Raw genomic sequence first — 19,089 nt, 5'->3', positions numbered from 1 at the left:
TGGGTGTGGTGGTACATGCCTGTGATCCCAACTACTTGGGAGGCTGAGGTGGGAGAATTGCTTAAGCCAGGGAGGTCAAGGCTGCAGTGAGCCATGATCACGCATCTGTACTCCAGCCTGGGTGACAGCGAGACCCTGTCTCAAAAAAAAAAAAAAAGTGTATAATTCAATGTTTTTTAGTATATTCATAGGGTTATGCAACTATCACCACAATTTAACATTAGAACATTTTGCCTCCCCAAAACAAAACACCGTATCCATTAGCAGTCACTCCCTAGTCCCTCCCAGATCTTTCCTCCTTCCCCCAGCCCTAGGCAACCAACAATGTATTTCTGTCTCTATAGCCTTTCCTATTCTGGATATTTAACATAAATGAAATCATATCACATGTGGACTATTGTAGCTAGCTTCTTTCACTTAGGATAACGTTTTCAAGGTTCATGTTGTAGCAGGTATCAGTACCACGTTTCTTTTTATTGCTGAATAAAATTCCATTGTATGGATAGACCACATTTTCTTTATCCATTCATCAGTTGATGGACATTTAGGTTGTTTTCACTTTTTGGCAATTATTAATAATGCTGCTATGACCAGTCATGTGCAAGTTTTTGGGTGAATGCTTGTTTTTATTTCTCTTGGGTATATGCCTAGGAGTAGAATTGCTGACTCTTAAGTCTATGTTTAACCTTCTTAGGAGCTGCCAAACTGTTTTCAAAGCAGCTGTGTCATTTTTTACATTCCTACCAGCAATATGTGAAGGTTCTAATGTCGCTTCATCCTCTCCAGTACTTGGGATTTTCTGTCGTTTTTATTGTAGCCATCCTAGTGCAGGTGAAGTGGTATCCCATTGTGGTTTTTATTTGCATTTCTCTGATGACTACTGGTGTTGAGCATCCTTTTATGTGTTTATTGGCCATTGGGATATGTTCTTTGAGAAATGTCTATTCAGATCTTTTGCCCTTTTTTTCACTGGGGAATTGGGTTATTTGTCTTTTTATTATTAAGTTGTAGTGTTTCATTATATATTCTGGCTATAAATCTCTTATCAAATATATAATAATTGTCATTTAAGATGATATTTATTGAGAACCTACCATGTGTCAGGCACTATGCTAAGTGTTTTCCAGTTAGTATCTCACTAAATTCTCACAACAAACTTATAAGATAAGGTATTTTAACTATTATTCCTATTTATAGATGAAAAAGATGAGGTATAGACACCCAGGCTTATACCATTAGTAAGTGATGCCATACAGTCAGATGCCAGAACTCACATCTTACTTACTGTCACACAGGCAGCCTCCCTTTCTGCATCAAGAAGAACTTGGTCAATAAAGCTTATTTCCTACTTACCTCACTGGATGCTGTGAGAATATAATAGACTAGGGTCCCTAAAGCAATGCGATTTCAGTAGATAAACATATTAGAGCAAAATCCTGAACATATGTTCTGTATCACTTTAGCCCTAGGAGTTGCTCTTTGAACAGTGTTCCTGGACAAATAGCCTAAGAAGTGGTGCATGTTCCACCACTGTCTGGAAGATTTAATAATGCTTCTTAGTACATTAAAGTCCATGAAAATTCTCGCAATAAAGAAACACTAATTTTTTGAGTGATTGCACATTTGCAAAACATATATACCCAAAAAATCTCAAACCCTCAGAATATATATATTTATAACCATGTGAAATAAATGTAGGGTCCACAGGAGGAGGCTAAACAATCACTCTGTGTTTCTAAACTATATAATCTCCCATGCTATTTTATGCCCTAAAGCTTCAAGGATCGAACATGGGCAAGCTCAAACCAAGACCTTGACCTGCTTTCCAAGTTTCTCAGACCTGTTTTAAATGCAGAAGATCAACACACCTCAAAAGGTGAAAAACAAAGTCTGTCATTGCTCAGGTAGCTATTGTCCACATCTCTATCTAAATTTTACATCTCTGGCCCATTGGTGCAGAACAAACCTCTTCGTGTTGTTATTTTTATTGTAAATATCCAGTTTTCCATTTCCCTCCCTGTCATTGCTTTTCTGTGGATGGGAACCATTTGTGTCATTCAAAATGTGTTCACTTATCCATCTCAGATATTGTTTCACAGTGGCAGACATGTTCCCTAACTCATAAGTGGATTACATCTGGAAGTGGGAGGCTAAGACATGTACATTTAAGTTGTGCAAACTGGACATTAAACAAAACTAAGTACGTGTGTTCTTAATTTTTAAAAGATATGAAAGAAAAGGGTGTGAAAACAGGTGTATTCCAAGGAAAATACTTTTATAATTGTATCTATCACATACTGTTACAGAATTAATTATTTAAGATGACTGGCATTTCTGGATATCATTGCTTTTGTTTTTGTTTTTGTTTGGCATGGAGTCTTGCTCTGTCGCCCAAGCTGGAGTGCAACAACGTGATCTCGGCTCACTGCAACCTCCACCTCCCGGGTTCAAGCGATTCTCCTGTCTCAGCCTCCCGAGTAGCTGAGATTACAGGCATGTGCCACCATGCTCAGCTAATTTTTGTATTTGTAGTAGAGACAGGTTTTTGCCATGTTGGCCAGGCATGTCTCGAACTCCTGACTTCAGGTGATCCGCCAGCCTTGGCCTCCCAATGTGCTGGGATTACAGGCATAAGCCACCACGCCCAGCCCATTGTTTTAGAAATGATGATTTAGGAATAATTCTGATTGTGATGCCTTGGTAGTGATTAATAGTACAGGTTCTTAGATTTAGACCATTTAGGCTCTTTATCAGTTAACTCTTGCCAGGTAACAAACTGCAACAAACTCAGTGGCTTAAAACCACAATCAATTATTCCTTACCCATTTGTGAGTGAGCTGGGCTTGGCTCCAAGTTGTTGTTTGAGTCTAGGTCAACTCAACATTTCTCTCTTCTTTGGATCAGTAGGTTGACTGGAACACGTTCTTCTCATGACAATGGCAGAAATACAGAAGGACAAGCCCAACCACATTTCACATCTCTGCTTGTATCATTTCTGCTAATATCCCATTGGCCAATGCAAGTCCATGGCCAAGCTCAAAGACGATGTGTAGTGAAGTACATTCCACCCACCACGAGACCAAAGCAAGTCACAAAGCCATGCCCAACATCACTGGTGTGGGCAAATATACTCCTTTCCTGAAGGTGTAAGCAAGAACATGAGTGTTTTTTAACAATAATGCAGTCTGCCACAGGTCTAGTCTTGGTTTTATCACATCAGCTACATGACCTTGGGCAAGTGTTTTAACCACTCCTTTTGTCAGTTTCATCTTCTATAAAATGGGGATAAAATAAAACCTATATTATAGGTCTTAATAGGTGAAAGTTATCTGCATCTTCTCTACCTAGTAATATCTTCTACTTCTCTTTCTTGAATTTAGCTGTAGAGATTAAACCTTTTAGGCTAGCCTAATTCACTCTGATTCAGCTACAAAAATATATAAATGTATCAATAAAGAATACACACAGAAGGACTGTTATGAATCTAATTCCATTCAGAAGCTTATGCTAAAAACATGAATGGCATTCTTCATTCGGAATGTACTCACACTATTCACACACACACACACACACACACACACCCTTAATTACCAAGGTGCGTTAATTTTGTCTCCTAAATATTTCTTGAATTCTCAACATCTCAGTAATTTTTTAAATGGCTATTGTCTTAAGCCACTAAGTTTTGACATAGTTTGTTATACAGCTAAAACTAACTGATCTTTTTTGTCCCCTGCTTAAAGTTTCAGAATAGAGTCCCTAGAGATAAAACCCAAACATCTTAACTTTCTAAAATATGGCCACTCACAATTTATCACCGGCTAAACTCTACAGTCTCCTCTCTGACCATTTCCTCTCTTCCATTTCCAACTATTGCCATAAAATTAAAAATTTTTAAACCTTTAAAATCTCACCTAATAATAAATCAGTTCCATTTATGTCCCTGGCTAAACCCACATTATTCTCTGAGTCCTTCCTGCATCCTGGTAAATAGCCATTTCTTGTTGGCTTTAATTTATTAAACACACACCACTCAATTTTCAGTGCCCTGTAGGAGGTTCTTTCACTGTATAATAAAAAATCACTGCTGTTTATTCATATTTTAATGATACTGTGAATACAATGGTGCATATTCTGACTCCTATTCTTAGAGAAACAGTCTCTGTTGGATTCTCACTGCCATTCATTTTTCTATTTATCGTTGGACTTTGCTATTATGATAATTCCAGATATATCAAAATAATATCATCATGGGCCAGTTGTTTTGTTCAAAAATGAGCCACCTTGCCTATTTGTTTCCTATTATATTCAATAACAGACCCTGCAACCAGATTGTTTTAATTGAACACCCCATGTGTTTGTAGCTCTCTATAGAAAGTCAATAGTCCTCAAACCACTGCTCTCATTACTCTTTTCCAGCTGCTCTAAGCTAATATACCATCACTGGGGCCAAGGTAGCCATATTCTTTCAGGCTAACACATATATGCTATGTATACATGGAAAAGGTCATCATTCCCATTGATTTGATAGTTACCTGGTTAGCCTGATAAATGTATATAATCAAACTAGATAATTCTAGCTCCAACATAGATACCCAGTGACAACGGCCTCAGATTCCCACTTGGAGCTATGTTATATTGACCCAAATCACTCATTCATCTATCTTGCAAACCCAAATTACCATGAAACTCAGCAAAAAGGAGTAAAGAACCTCCCTTAAATTCCAGATTCGTGGGCAAGTGTCCATTTACATGGTTGAAATGGCATACTAGAAAGGTCTTCTACTTCTCTATTCTACTGCCTACACACACAAAACCACTTTTAGTGAGACTGTTACATTTTCACAGTGATACTGCTGGCAGAATGTGACTGCACAGAGACAAAACTAAATGTGAGCCAAGAAAGTAGTCACTTGGACAAGCTCTTTTTACTGTGTTTCCATGTCATCCACCCACTGGGATCACTACCCAACTCTGAGGGGCCCTCCTACATTGACCAGCTAAGGCAGCACACAAAACCCACTGTGCTGAAAGGGAGACTGGTTTTTAAAAATAACCCTTTTGGTTTTATAGCTTAGTTACAATTATGCCATGCAACACATCTATATGAACAGCCTCGCTACACTCTTTTATTAGACTAAAATTCATTCATGGAGTCAATAAATATTTACCCAATGCCTGCTAAGTGGCAGTCACTCCATATTTTCAAAAGATAGAATGAAACTCATACTATGATTTACATTAATCCCTGTTAATGTGTCTCCTGTTCCACATAATTTACTATAAAGTCTTCCTATATGTATCATCCTCTTTCAGGCCTCACACCCAACCGCCAAGTCTAGTCAAGAGCATCTTCTAAGTATTACTTAACTCTGACTTTTGCTCTCCATCTTTACTCTCACCACTCAAATCCAGGCCTGGGTTTACCACAACTTCCTAACAGATTTGCATGCCTTCATCTTTTCCTCTTAAACTCAGAATAACCATCTCAAAGGCAAATATGACCGTGTAACTCTCCAGCTTAAAATCTCTCAAGGGCTCCTATTCTATAAATCCCTAGCTCCTAAGCATTGCCTGAAGTCCCCCTTTGTCACCACCCTCAAGCGCCCCTCCCCCCCCACCTTTCTGGGGCTGTAAATAGTGAACTTGCAGGGCTGCAGGGACTAGGCAGCATGGTATAATAAATGCACAAAGGCCTGGGCCACACCAACTTTCCTCTCCCACCAAATCTCTCTTACTCTTCTCCCTCCAAGCTCCTCTAGATATTGGGGACATTCAGCAAAGAATTATGCTATTTTTAAGCTTCCATGAGCTACAGAACCAGACTGGGGCAAATGACAAGAGAATTGGCTGAATTGTTGGTTCCAGTCAGTCTCTGCTTCACTTAGGCTGAAAATCAATGCTCAGAAACTGACTCATGAACTACTGCACAAGCTCAGGCAGCTTCTGTTTTCCACTCAGTTCTAGAAACCTAACAGCAAGCTCCATAATTCAGGACCAGTTGCTACCACGTAGAAAATTCTACTCTAAAATGGTGGTTGTGAGTAATCTGAGCCTTGAGGGTTGAAGACCACCCATAGGCTCAGAGGGGCCCACAGCAAGACCAGAGCCTTTGCAATGACATTTCTTGATTCACCATGCCCAGTCAGCCTGGGAACCACATACCGGGACATCATGGAGGTACCTATTATTTTTAAGTAAGATTTACCTTTTAAATATTAGAAAACCATATGCTTATTTTAAGAAATTTAGAAAACAGAAATAGGCATAAAGAAAACACAAAAATACTGGGCACGGTGGCTCACGCCTGTAATCCCAGCACTTTGGGAGGCCGAGGCAGGCAGATCATGAGGTCAGGAGTTCGAGACCAGCCTGGCCAGCATGGTGAAACCCCATCTCTATTAAAAACATAAAAATTAGTGGGGCATGGTGGCACACACCTGTAATCCCAGCTACTCAGGAGGCTGAGGCAGGAGAATCGCTTGAACCCAGGAGGCGGAGGTTCCAGTGAGCCTAGATCTTGCCACTGCACTCCAGCCTAGGCGACAGAGCAAGACTCTGTCTCAAAAATAAAAAAAAAAAAGAAAACACAAAAATTACCTATAATATCATTACTAAAGTATCAGATCCATGCATTTTTTTGAACTTTTTATTGAAGCATAATATACACAAAGACAGCTAGTATCATACTGAATGGGGGAAAGCTGAAAGCCTTTCCTGTAATATCTACAACACGACAAGGATGTCCACTGTCACCACTGTTATTCAACATAGTACTGGAAGTCCTAGCTGGAGCAATCAGACAAGAAGAAGATATTAAGGACATCCAAATTGGAAAGGAGGAAGTCAAGTTATCCTTCTTTGCAGATGATATGACCTTATATTTGGAAAAACGTAAAGACTTTATAACAAAACTATTACAGTAAAGCTTCAGGATACAAAATCAACATACAAAATCAGTAACATTTCTATATGCCAACAGTGAACTATGTGAAAAAGAAATTTTAAAAAAGTAATCCCATCTACAATAGCCACATATAAAATTAAATACCTAGGAATTAACTTACAGAAGTGAAAGAGCTCTACAATGTAAACTATAAAACACTGATGAAAGAAATTGAAGAGGACACTGAAAAATAGAAAAATACTCCAGGTTCATGGATTGGAAGAATCAATATTGTTAAAATGTCCATACTACCCAAAGCAATATACAGATTCAATACAATCCCGATCAAAATACCAATGGCATTCTTCATAGAAATAGAAAAAAAAATCATAAAATGTATATGGAACTGCAAAAGACCCAGAATAGCCAAAGCTATCCTAAGCAAAAAAGAACAAAACTGGAGGAATCACATTGCCCAACTTTGAATTATACTACAAGCTATAGTAACCAAAACAGCATGGTACTGGCATAAAAACAGACTCATAGACCAATGGAACAGAATAGAGAACCCAGAAACAAATGCACACACCTACAGTGAACTCACTTTTGACAAAAGTGCCAAGAACAGGCCGGGCGCGGTGGCTCACGTCTGTAATCCCAGCACTTTGGGAGGTCAAGGTGGGTAGATCACGAGGTCAGGAGTTCGAGACCAGCCTGATCAACATGGTGAAACCCCATCTCTACTAAAAATACAAAAATTAGCCAGGCATGGTGGCGCCCGCCTGTAATCCCAGCTACTCAGGAGGCTGAGGCAGGAGAATCACTTGAACCTGGGAAGCGGAGGTTGCAGTGAGCCAAGATCATGCCATTGCACTCCAGCCTGGGTGACGGAGCAAGACTGCATCAAAAAAAAAAAAAGTGCCAAGAACATACATCGGGGAAAGGACAGTCTCCTCAATAAATGGCGCTGGGTAAACTGGATATCCATACGCAAAAGAATTAAACTAGATCACGCTCTCTTGTCATATACAAAAATCAAATCAACATGGACTGAAGACTTAAATCTAAGACCTCAAACTATGAAGCTCCTACAAGAAAACATGAGGGAAGATCTCCAGGACATTGGTCTGGGCAAAAAAATTTTAGCAATAACCCACAAGCACAGGCAACCAAAGCAAAAATAGACAAATGGGATCACATCAAATTAAAAAGCTTCTACACAGCAAAGGATACAATCAACAAAGTGAAGAGACAACCCATGGAATGGGAGAAGACATTTGCAAACTACCCATGTGACAAGGGATTAATAACCGGAATATATAAGGAGCTCAAACAACCCTGTAGGAAAAAAACATAATAATTCAATCAAAATATAGGCAAAAGATTTGAATTGACATTTCTTAAAAGAAGACATACAAATGGCAAACAGGCATATGAAAAGGTTCTCCACATCATTGATCATTAGAGAAATGCAAATCAAAACTACAATGAGATATCATCTCACCTCAGTTAAAATGGCTTATATCCCCATAAAAGGAACGAGATCATGTCCTTTGCAGGGATATGGATGGAGCTGGAAGCCATTATCCACAGCAAACTAACACAGGAAGAAAAACCAAACACTGCATGTTATCACTTATAAGTGGGAGCTGAACAATGAGAACACATGGACATAAGGAGGGGAACAACACACTCTGGGGCCTGTTGCCGGGGAGCAAGGGGAGGGAGAGCATGAGGATAAATAGCTAATGCATGCCGAGCTGAATACCTACGTGATGGTTTGATAGGTGCAGCAAACCATCATGGCACATGTTTCCCTAGGTAACAAACCTGCACATCCTGCACACGTATCCCAGAACTTAAAATAAAATAAAATGACTTATATCCAAAAGATAGGCAATAACAAATGCTGGCAAGGATGTGGAGAAAAGGGAACCCTTGTACACTGTTGGTAGCAATATACATTAGTACAACCACTATAGAGAACTGTTTGGAAGTTCCTCAAAAAAACTAAAAATTGGGCTACCATATGATCCAGCAATCCCACTGCTGGGTATATACCCAAAAGAGAAGAAATCAGTACATTGAAGAAATATCTGCACTCCCATGTTTATTGCAGCACTAAGTGTCCATCAACAGGTGAAAAAATAGATAAAGAAAATGTGGTACATATACACAATGGAGTACTATTCAGCCATAAAAAAGAATGAGATCTAGTCATTTGCAGCAACATAGACGGAACTGGAGGGCACTATGTTAAATGAAATAAGCCAGGCACAGAAAGACAAACATTGCAAGTTCTCACTTATTTGTGGAATCTAAAAATCAAAACAATTGAAGTCATGGACATATAGAGTAGAAGGATGCTTGCCAGAGACTAGGAAGGGCAGTGGGGGCCTGGGGGGTAAGTGAGGATGGTTAATGAGTACAAAAAAAATAGTAAGAATGAATAAGACCTACTATTTGATAGCACAACAGGGTGACTACAGTCAATAATAACTGTATGTTTTTAAGTAACTTAAAGAGTGTAATTGGATTGTTTGCAACTTGATGGATAAATGCTTGAGGGGCGGATACCCCATTCCTCATGATGTGCTTATTTCACATTGCATGCCTGTATCAAAACATCTTATGTACCCCATAAGTATATGCACCTACTATGTACCCACAAAAACTAAAACTAAAAATCAATATTAAAAATATATACATAAAGAAAAGTTTATATAACAGCACCATTTACATTTTCATGGATATCACTGTGGTGTTTTTTCTATGTATAGATATGCATATTTTTACCAAAACAAGAAAATACAGCACATGCCTTTTTATTTTTTGTTTTTCATTTTTTTATGTACAATGGGTTATGAACATCTTTCCAGGTCATTAAACATTCCTCTACAATATCACTTTAATAATAGCTTAGTATTCCATTGTTCAATTTAGCCAATACCTTAACCTAGATTTAGACATTTACATTGTCTTCATTTTTCATCATTACAAACAACACTGCAATGAACAACCTTTCAGACAATTTTGCATACTTCCATATTTCTGAAACATTCAAATGTTATAAAAACTCCTTGAAATCCACCTTAAAAATATAGCAAATCAATACATTTTCCTTAGGCCTCATTTTCTCTGTGGCTAATATCAAAATAACTGGCCAAAAAATAGCACTTCGGAAAACTACTTAGATGATTAAGTTTCTCAGAAAGAGCTCATGTTTTTACCACTTGGTCACAATGGGAACTAGATGAGAGAAAAGCATAAAGCAAATCAAACATCTTTCACATAGATAACAGCTATAAGAGGATGTTTCATTGGGAGTTTTGAATGAGACACTTGGACATCAGATACCAAAATGACTTGTAAAATAGACTACCATGAGGAAATTTCATAGTAGGAGAATAAGTACCAGTTACATATTTCATCCATGGCAAGGATATAAAAGGAGAGTGTTGGAAATTAAGATAATTTATAAGAAGAATAAATTTTTACCTTTTGGAAAGGACTGAATTCTGAGTCTCATCATTGTGTTTTCCAAGGGGATGAGATGGGATGGGGGCACTCCCTTCTATCCTCAAGTCAGGTGAGATGGGCTCCAAGGCATGGCTTGGAAAGCTTAATACGTGTTCAACAGCAAATGGCATACAGTGAACCGCTGGTTGACTCACACTTTAGAAAGGCAATGTAAATGGAGACATCAGATTAAAGGGCTGCATCTAGCAAGTAACTACACTGCCCTCCAGTAACAGTTCAAAGGTGTATAAATCCCAGGGATCAGATGTCAACCCTGCCTATGAGGGCAGCCTGCTGACTGTGGATGGAGCCTCCAGAATGAAGAAGCTGTGGGGTGTGTCATCAGAGCAAAGATGGAGAGAGGATGGGGGCAATGCCCAAATCAAAAGGGGGCCCAGTCGAGGGTCCCCGCATAACCCACAAAAATGATGCTGTGAGACAATCATCTTTAAACATTTGACCAGAGATCACAAAGCCACCCTGAAACAGGGTCAGCAAATAGGAACTCTTTTGCTCGTCTTTCCCTTCCTCTCTTCCCCTGCGCCAAGTCCAAAGTGGTCAGGAAACTTGGACAGCAAGCTAGGGAAAGAGAAGCAGGAAAACAGAGACATTTAACTCTAATTCACATTTGGAATATCTGGGACCCAACAATTTTAACTGAATTGAGTCTGGATTTGCAAATTAAAGTCATCTCAGAACTGTCTTTGTCCTATGAGTAGTCAGGGAATCTTGGGGCTTAACCAAATTTTTATCCAGTGGCTACAGAACTTTCTCCACAAAACAAAATGTAAAGGGACAATGGGCAACCAAAAAAAATTATGCTTTCTGATCTCATCCCAAGTCTTATCTATTTGATGTACCAGTTACACGGCTAACATTTTTAGAAGTTACAAAGGCCAAGAACTAGACTAAACTTTTTATGCATAATTTAACTAAATCCTCCATGAGTAGGTACTATAATTATCCCCATTTTATAACCAAAGAAACTAAAGTCCAAAAACAAAATAACTTATCTCGGATCACACATCTATTAAAATCAAATCCAAGCCTGTTTGACGCTGCAACACATGCTTCGAACCATTACCATGGTGAATTATTCATAAACACTTTGGTATACAAAAGAAAACTCAAATTATAAAGATCAGATTATCATATCATCATTAACCCAAATATATAGCATGTGTAAGAAAAACTGCCAAAATACAATATTATAAAATCACAATGGCAAGCAAAATGCTTGATTTTTTTTTTTTATTACTCAGGGCTTAGAGCCACCTAAAAGGTTTCAGCAATATTATATTGCATACACGTTACACATTAAACATGCCCGTGGACTGTCCCCGTGTAATCACTATAATATTTTATTATAGAATACCAGCATAGGTCCTGATCCCTAGCTCTTGGTAAACATGAGTAGCTGGAATCCATTGTTGTAAGGGCTTAACATCCCGTATGCGTGGTCTCAGCCTGAAAGAGAGTTTTCCAGGGCCTGACATCAATAGAAACTTCTTTGCTGTAGATTTTATTTTTATGAATTGGGATCAACAAAATGAGCATACAGTGACTGCAGGTATTAGGGAATGCTTTCATCAACTAAAGCCGACTGGAGGAGGGAGAGGGTTATCCAAACAGCTCAGCTGTACGTCTCTGCTAAATGTGACTTAATCCCAGTTTATAAAAGCACCTGTGTTTTTTGTCATAGGGTTTAGTGCTGCCAACCACGCCAAACAATGCCAACCCCTGTGCAGCGGGTAGAGGGAGAGAGTTAAATGATGCCTGTCAATGTCTAGAGGGATTAAGATGATATAGGTTCATTTTCACAAACATCCTAGGCTACATTTTGAATATGCCTTTCCAGAAATGAAATTCTACAGCACCATCTACCACCTCCACTCCTCATGGCAGGCTTACCTCATCTCAGGGGACAGGGCTGTATTTTCTCCCCTGCCTTCCCTGGAATGGATACTTCTTTCTTCCTTTTTTGGAAAAAAAATTGAATAGTGCTTTACCCCTCAGAAGCTCTTAACAAATTGTTAGTTGCACCACTTCTTTTGGGTTTCCTTTCACTGACATGTCAAAATGTAAATCATCTTTCCTCCTAGACACAAGGCTACTGACACTCGAGCGCAAGATCATCAGTTCTTCCCTTCACTGGTCTCATCAGCCCACCCTCCTCCTGTCTCGCTGTGATTCTATTCATCCTCTTTCCATTGCCTTTATCCCAAGCTTGAGGGCAATCGCCAAACTCCCTTAGACTTGACGCAACCAAGAAATAAAAGCTTGTCTGAATTAAAAGCATTTCCTGGTACTAAGGAAAGATTTTTCTGCCTTCCACAGCGGAACAATGGTCACATTAAAAGATATGCCACACACAAAAAAAAAACGAACCTGGATGTCTGCAAACTTAGCCAAGGAATCAGAATCTGAAAATTTATAGTATGTCCCCAAGAACTCCCGAATCCTTCGCCCTTCTCTGAGAACCATCCTTCGCCCTTCTCTGAGAACCGCTAGGCAGAGCTTTGAGTGACAGGCATAATGGTAGAAGCCACGATTTAAATTCTGCTTGCCTCATTCTTTGCATAGACAGCAACGGGCTGATAGAATGCAACTGAAAACATAATTTAGATGGGAAAATACAAAACGTTTTTCCCAGGAAAGGGGGAGGACGGGAACATGGCTTGATCCAGCCAGCAGAGGGCGCAACTTACACATATAAGTATAAACCAGCCTTCGCTGGAAGCTGTAAGGTCTCCTGCGATTTTTATCACAAATTTCCCATTTTTGAAAACCATATCCAAGCTCCCTTGGACAAAACTCCGGTAGAGTCACTCAGCTGTCCCCTCCTGTCTAAATAAGACTATTTTCTACTTCCCCCAGGTCCAGCCACTCAAACTGCCACTTTTCTATCCCTGGCTCTGGCATGGGAAAGAAGGAAGATCAAGTCCTTCAAAAACAGCTTCCCAGAAAGAGTGACCTGTATTCCCAAGTAGCCTTCATTTGTTTAAGAGACTTGCACCTAGCATTTCTTGATCAAAGCTAATGCGCTGTAAATTTCTTCATTTAACAGACTTAGTCTGTTCAACTCTTGACACTGGGAATTGGGATTTCCCAGAACTATTAGCACTGCACAGTAGGCGCTCCATGCCGGCCAAGAACGGGGGATTAACAGGTATTTGTCTCAGCTAATTTCACTCTCTATACCGGGTCTATAGAGACTGGGGCTTCTTGGCGGAGTGTGTGCCACCCTGCTAATTGGCTACGAATGTAACTACTCCAGCATGCCAATGGACCGGGGGTACTCCACAGCCTTAAGAGGCTGGAGGCAAATGGATCCTTACCATGGGCACTCAGGAAATTTGAGGGTTGCTGGGCAGGACCGTAATTGTAAATGATTCATTTGCCAACTTCCACCTCCTGCTGTCTATCAAACTTCCATCCCTGTCGACCATGTGCAGACAGTTCTAAACATTTTACTCAATGACAATTGCATCCGTGAAATCCCGTAGTAACAAGGAATTTCCATATATTCTATTCAGAATGCATTTGCAGAATCAAAAGTCCTATAGGTAGCTCCCATAAAATGCATAATTCCCTGAGCTAGGTAAAATCATTACATCCATCAGGATATTCACAGATTATACGAATCATTTCTGGAAAGAAGATGATAAATAAAGGGACGGTTGTTAGTCCCTTTTCACATGCCCTATTCTTCCATTTCTTGCTGATAATCAGACTCTCTTAGTGATATATCCTACTTCTAAAGTTTCTGATAAAGGAATTGAGGAGTCAAATATTAAATGTTTTAGTTATCTATTGTTGCATAACAAATTATACCATGCTTAGCAGCTGAAAACAACATTTATTATTTCCTAGTTTCTGTGATCAACCAGGATCAATTCAAGAGCAGCTTAGCTAGGTGGTATTGATTAAGTCTCTCATGAGGTTGCAATCAAAATGTTGGCCAGGGTTGTAGGTATCTCAAGGCCCAACTGACGGAGAATCCACTTCAAAGATCACTCATATGGCTGGTGGCAGGCCGTAGAAAATCCACTTCCAAGCTCACTAACGTGGGCCTCTCCACAGGGCTGCCTCCCATGCTATGGACTGCACATTTATGTTCCCTCAAAATTCATATACTGAAGCTCTAACTCCCAGTGTGGCTTTATTTGGAGATGGGGCCTCTAAGGAAGTAATTACAGTTAAATGACATCATACGGGTGGGACCCTGATCTGATAGGATTAATGTCCTTATAAAAAAAGACACCAAAGTGCCAGCACTCTCCTCTCCTTTCTCTCTCTCTCTCCCACCACCCCCAACTCCAAGTCTCCCAGTGTGCAAACAAAAAAGAGATCATGAGATCATGCGAACACACAGAGAGATGGCGGCCACCCACAAGCCAAGAAGAGTGCTCTCACCAGGAACCAAACTGGCCTGCACCTTGATCTGGCATTTCTAGCCTCCAGAACTATGAGAAAATACATTGTTGTTTAAGCCACTCAGTCTATGGTATTTTGTTTTGGCAGCCCAAGCAGATTAATACACCCTACAAAGAATGAAGAGTCCAAGAGAGAGCACCCTGAGATGGAAGCCATAGTATTTTTATAACCTAATACCAGAAGTGGCATCCCATCACTTCTATGGGATAGAATATAATCCCATATTCTATTCATTATAAGCAAGTCAATAAGTCTAGCCCATACTTAAGGTGAGGGAATTTTAAAAGGGCATGGATATGAGGAAGCAGAGACAACTGAGGGACATCTTGGAGTCTACCCACCATACTACATAAGAGCTGATTTACTGAATAAAAACACATCTATGGTTATACTATTACAATTACATATATTATGATACAAGCAGTACATGTTACCTGTAAGAAGACAAAACTGGATTTCATACAATGGGTGCATTTTGAAAGCTGGCTCATAATTTGGGAGTCCACTGCTTTATAATCATGTTCACACATGTGCTCTTAGTTTTTTTTCCCCCTTTTCTGATCCTCTGAGTAGATATGTGCATATGGATACCACTTCCGGTGCCATAAATGTTGCCAGTGGAATGTGTGTAGTTCACCATTCCAAGCTTGTTGTCTGGGCTGTCTGCCACATCTGCCACCCAACAGTAAACCTCTTATTACAAAACCCATCTTTCTATCAGATGGCTACACCCTTGATTGATTAATTGAGCCCCTCTCAACACTGTCATAATGATAATAATAACAATAATACATTTCCAAGTGTGTTTGCTTTACCATGATGAACTGTGGTTTTCATTATCATTTAACTACTACATAGACCTTGGAATATAATATCATTCATCTCACCTTTATTCCTACATCTGTAATAATACTTGAAATAGAAACTTCCTCAAAGATAAACAGTACGGGAATAAAAGTAAGTAAATGGTAGGATGAAAATATTCTATGTCAGGTTACTCTATCTTGTATAGTTCTTTTCAACAGATGAGCTTCTTGACTATGGTCCCTGAATTTCCTTCATTGTATGCACTGAAATGATACTAAATCTCTTAGGGGATATTTAATAATTCTATTGTATCAAACAAATCTAAGTGTCATGTGTGTCATATAGAATGCATTTGACAGTACTCATCAAATTTTTAATTTTTAATTTGGCATTTAAACATAATGCCAACATAGTGGAATACTGAAATACCAAATTTTTAGTTAAAATTAAGGATTGCTGTTTGGAGTAATAAGCTGGTGTATGTAAAAGTACCTGCTACAGCAGCAGAGAGCTCAAAATCATTTTTCAAATAAATTCTAAATAAATTTAGTTAAAATTAAATTCCAGCCATAAAATATAAAGCACAAACAAAAAGCAACTGAAGAGAAACTCAAAAAGAAGGGTAAAGTTGACCCTGCATGGCTCCAGAAGTGGAAACAGGAAACAGGTTCTACTCATATGCAGTCCCCGGCCTCTCCATCGCATTAACATACAAATCATTAACGCTATGCAAATCAGTAACACAATCAAGATTCCCAGAGTAATTTCTATTCCCATGTCTGCAGAGAGATCTAGTCTAGTTAGTTGTACAGATAGAGCTTCCGGAAAATGTGATTAATTAGGGAAACGCATGATAGTCACAAGAGAAAACTTGCAGTTAATCTAAGTTCAGTTAGTCAAGGTTACAAAGAGAATCACATAGGCTACTTAACCTTGTGTAGGGAGAATTCCATTCCACAGCCACCAATGTACCTCTGACAGCAGCCAACCAACTCATAAAACTAGGTCATTGGGTAAGGGAGGCATAATGAGAGATTTGAATGCTTTTAGCATTCCTACTGAGCAGTCCTGCTTGTGATTGAGTAAAATGGGAATGGGGCAGTCACATTATCCTTCCCTATAAATACCGACACCAATAGCTCCCATCTCAAAACCATGGTGACTCAAATGGTAAAGTAATATTCAGGAAAGAAAATTCCTGTTTTGATTTGCTAATGTCATCCAAGATTTCTACGTGACAGTTAAATTTCACAATAATGGAAAAAACTAAAATAATATCCCATTTTGAAAAAGTAGTTATAAAATGTAAAATAAAATAAAAACGTTTTCACCAAAGAAATGTAGTTTTCTCTTTTTAACATTTTTTATCTTGAAATAATCATAGAGTTATAGGAAGCTGCAAAGATAGTAGAGAGATCTATACCATGTCCCCTATACTCAGTTTGTCCCAATAGTTACATCTTATATAATATTAAAACCAGGAAACAGACATTCATCAAACATGTATGTATAGTTCTATGCCATTTTATCACATGTGTAGAATCATGTAACCACTACTGCAATCAAGATACAGAACTGTTCCATCACCACAAAGATCTCCATCATGCTACCCCTTTAGAGTCGTATCTACCCACCCCACCATCTCTAACCCTTGCCAGCCACTAATTTGCTCTTCATCAATTTCAGTGTGTCATTTTGAGAATGTTATATAAATAGAATCAGCTAGTATGTGACCTTTTAAGATTGGCTCTTTTCACTTAGCATAATGCCCTCGGGGTCCATGAAAGTTGTTGCATAGGTAAATTGGTAGTGGTTGCTTTAGGTATTACGTTATACATTCATAACTTATCCATCCATTGGTATTGACATTTTACTAGTTCAAGTGAAATGTAGAGACCTTACTTCCCTTTAAGACCCTTTACTATACCCATTTATAATATAATTATCTTAAATATTTCCTGTACATATATTAAGAACCATATCCAAAAACTGCTATATATCTTTTGCTCCAACTGTCAAATATAATTTAGAAAACTCAAGAGGAGAAAAGAAGCCTATTGTATGTGCCCATATTTCAGTTTGTTCCTTTGTTCTTTCTTCCTTCATGGTATTTTAACATTCTTTCATTCCCTTTCTGTTTCAAGAACTTCCTTTAGCCATTTTTTTAAGGGTAGGTCTGGTAAATTATTTAAGTTTTTTTTTTTTAGTCTGAGAATATCTGTATTTCCTTTTCATTTCTGAAGGATCATTTCACTGAGTATAGAATTGGCTGGCAATTCTTTTCTTTTTGGTACTTGAAAAATGTGCCATTTCTTTCTAGCCTCCATGATTTCTGATGAGAAATCCCATCATTTCTCTCTGGCTGTTTTCAAGATATTTTCTTGGTCTTTACTTTTCTGAAGTTGGATTATGATGTGTCTTGGTATGGATTTATTTAGATCTATCAAGTTTGGAATTCTCACAAGATCTTTAATCTGTAGGTTTATGTCTTTTGCCAAATTGGGAGATTTTTCAGCCATTGCTTCTTTGAATACTTTTTCAGTCCCACCCTCTTTCTTCTCTCTTTCTGAGCGTTTTTGTTACAGTCCACACATCTCTGAGTCACTCAGTTTCCAGTCTATTTTCTCTTTGTTGTTCATATTAATTCCTATAGTTCTGTTTTCAAGTTCACTAATCTTCTCCTGTGTCCTCTCCATTCTGATGAGTTTTTTATTCTGATTATTTGATTATTTCATTCTAAAATTTCCATTTGATTCTAGAACATATCCTGTATTCTTTTAACATAGGATATATTTCCTAGTAATAGATTTGTTAGGCCGGGTGCAGTGGCTCACGCCTGTAATCCCAACACTTTGGGAGGCCGAGGAGGGCAGATCACCTGAGATCAGGACTTCAAGACCAGCCTGGCCAACATGGTGAAACCCTGTCTCTAGTAAAAATACAAAACTTAGCCAGGCATGGTGGTGGGTGCCTGTAATTCCAGCTACTCGGGAGGCTGAGGCAGGGGAAATTGCTTAAACCTGGGAAGTGGAGGTTGCAGTGAGCCAAGATCGCACCACTGCACTCCAGCCTGGGCAACAGAGTGAGACTGTGTCTCAAAGAAAAAAATATATACATTTGTTGAAATCAAATATAACAATCCCAACCACCAGGTCTCATACAAAAGAAGTCTTATTTATTTTAGCCAAAAGCACAGAATGGCACAATAGCAAATATGGTGGCATAGTAGCGTTAACCAAAGATAGGTGCATCCAAGAATGAAAAAAAAAAAAGAAGTGAATAGTCTGCTGGCAAGGAGACATATAAATTTGTAGCCCTTGGTCATGTAGCCCTTGTCAGCCCTTCGACATGAAGAAACCATGGAACTTCTTTGTGTAAACTTTAGTGTTTCTTCAGGATTAGAAGGCTGCCACACAATTATTCACTGGTCAGTCCAAGCACCA

Source organism: Pan troglodytes, chromosome X, assembly GCF_028858775.2.
Source record: "Pan troglodytes isolate AG18354 chromosome X, NHGRI_mPanTro3-v2.0_pri, whole genome shotgun sequence".
Taxonomy (NCBI): domain Eukaryota; kingdom Metazoa; phylum Chordata; class Mammalia; order Primates; family Hominidae; genus Pan; species Pan troglodytes.
Note: the sequence above shows the minus strand (reverse complement) of the source record.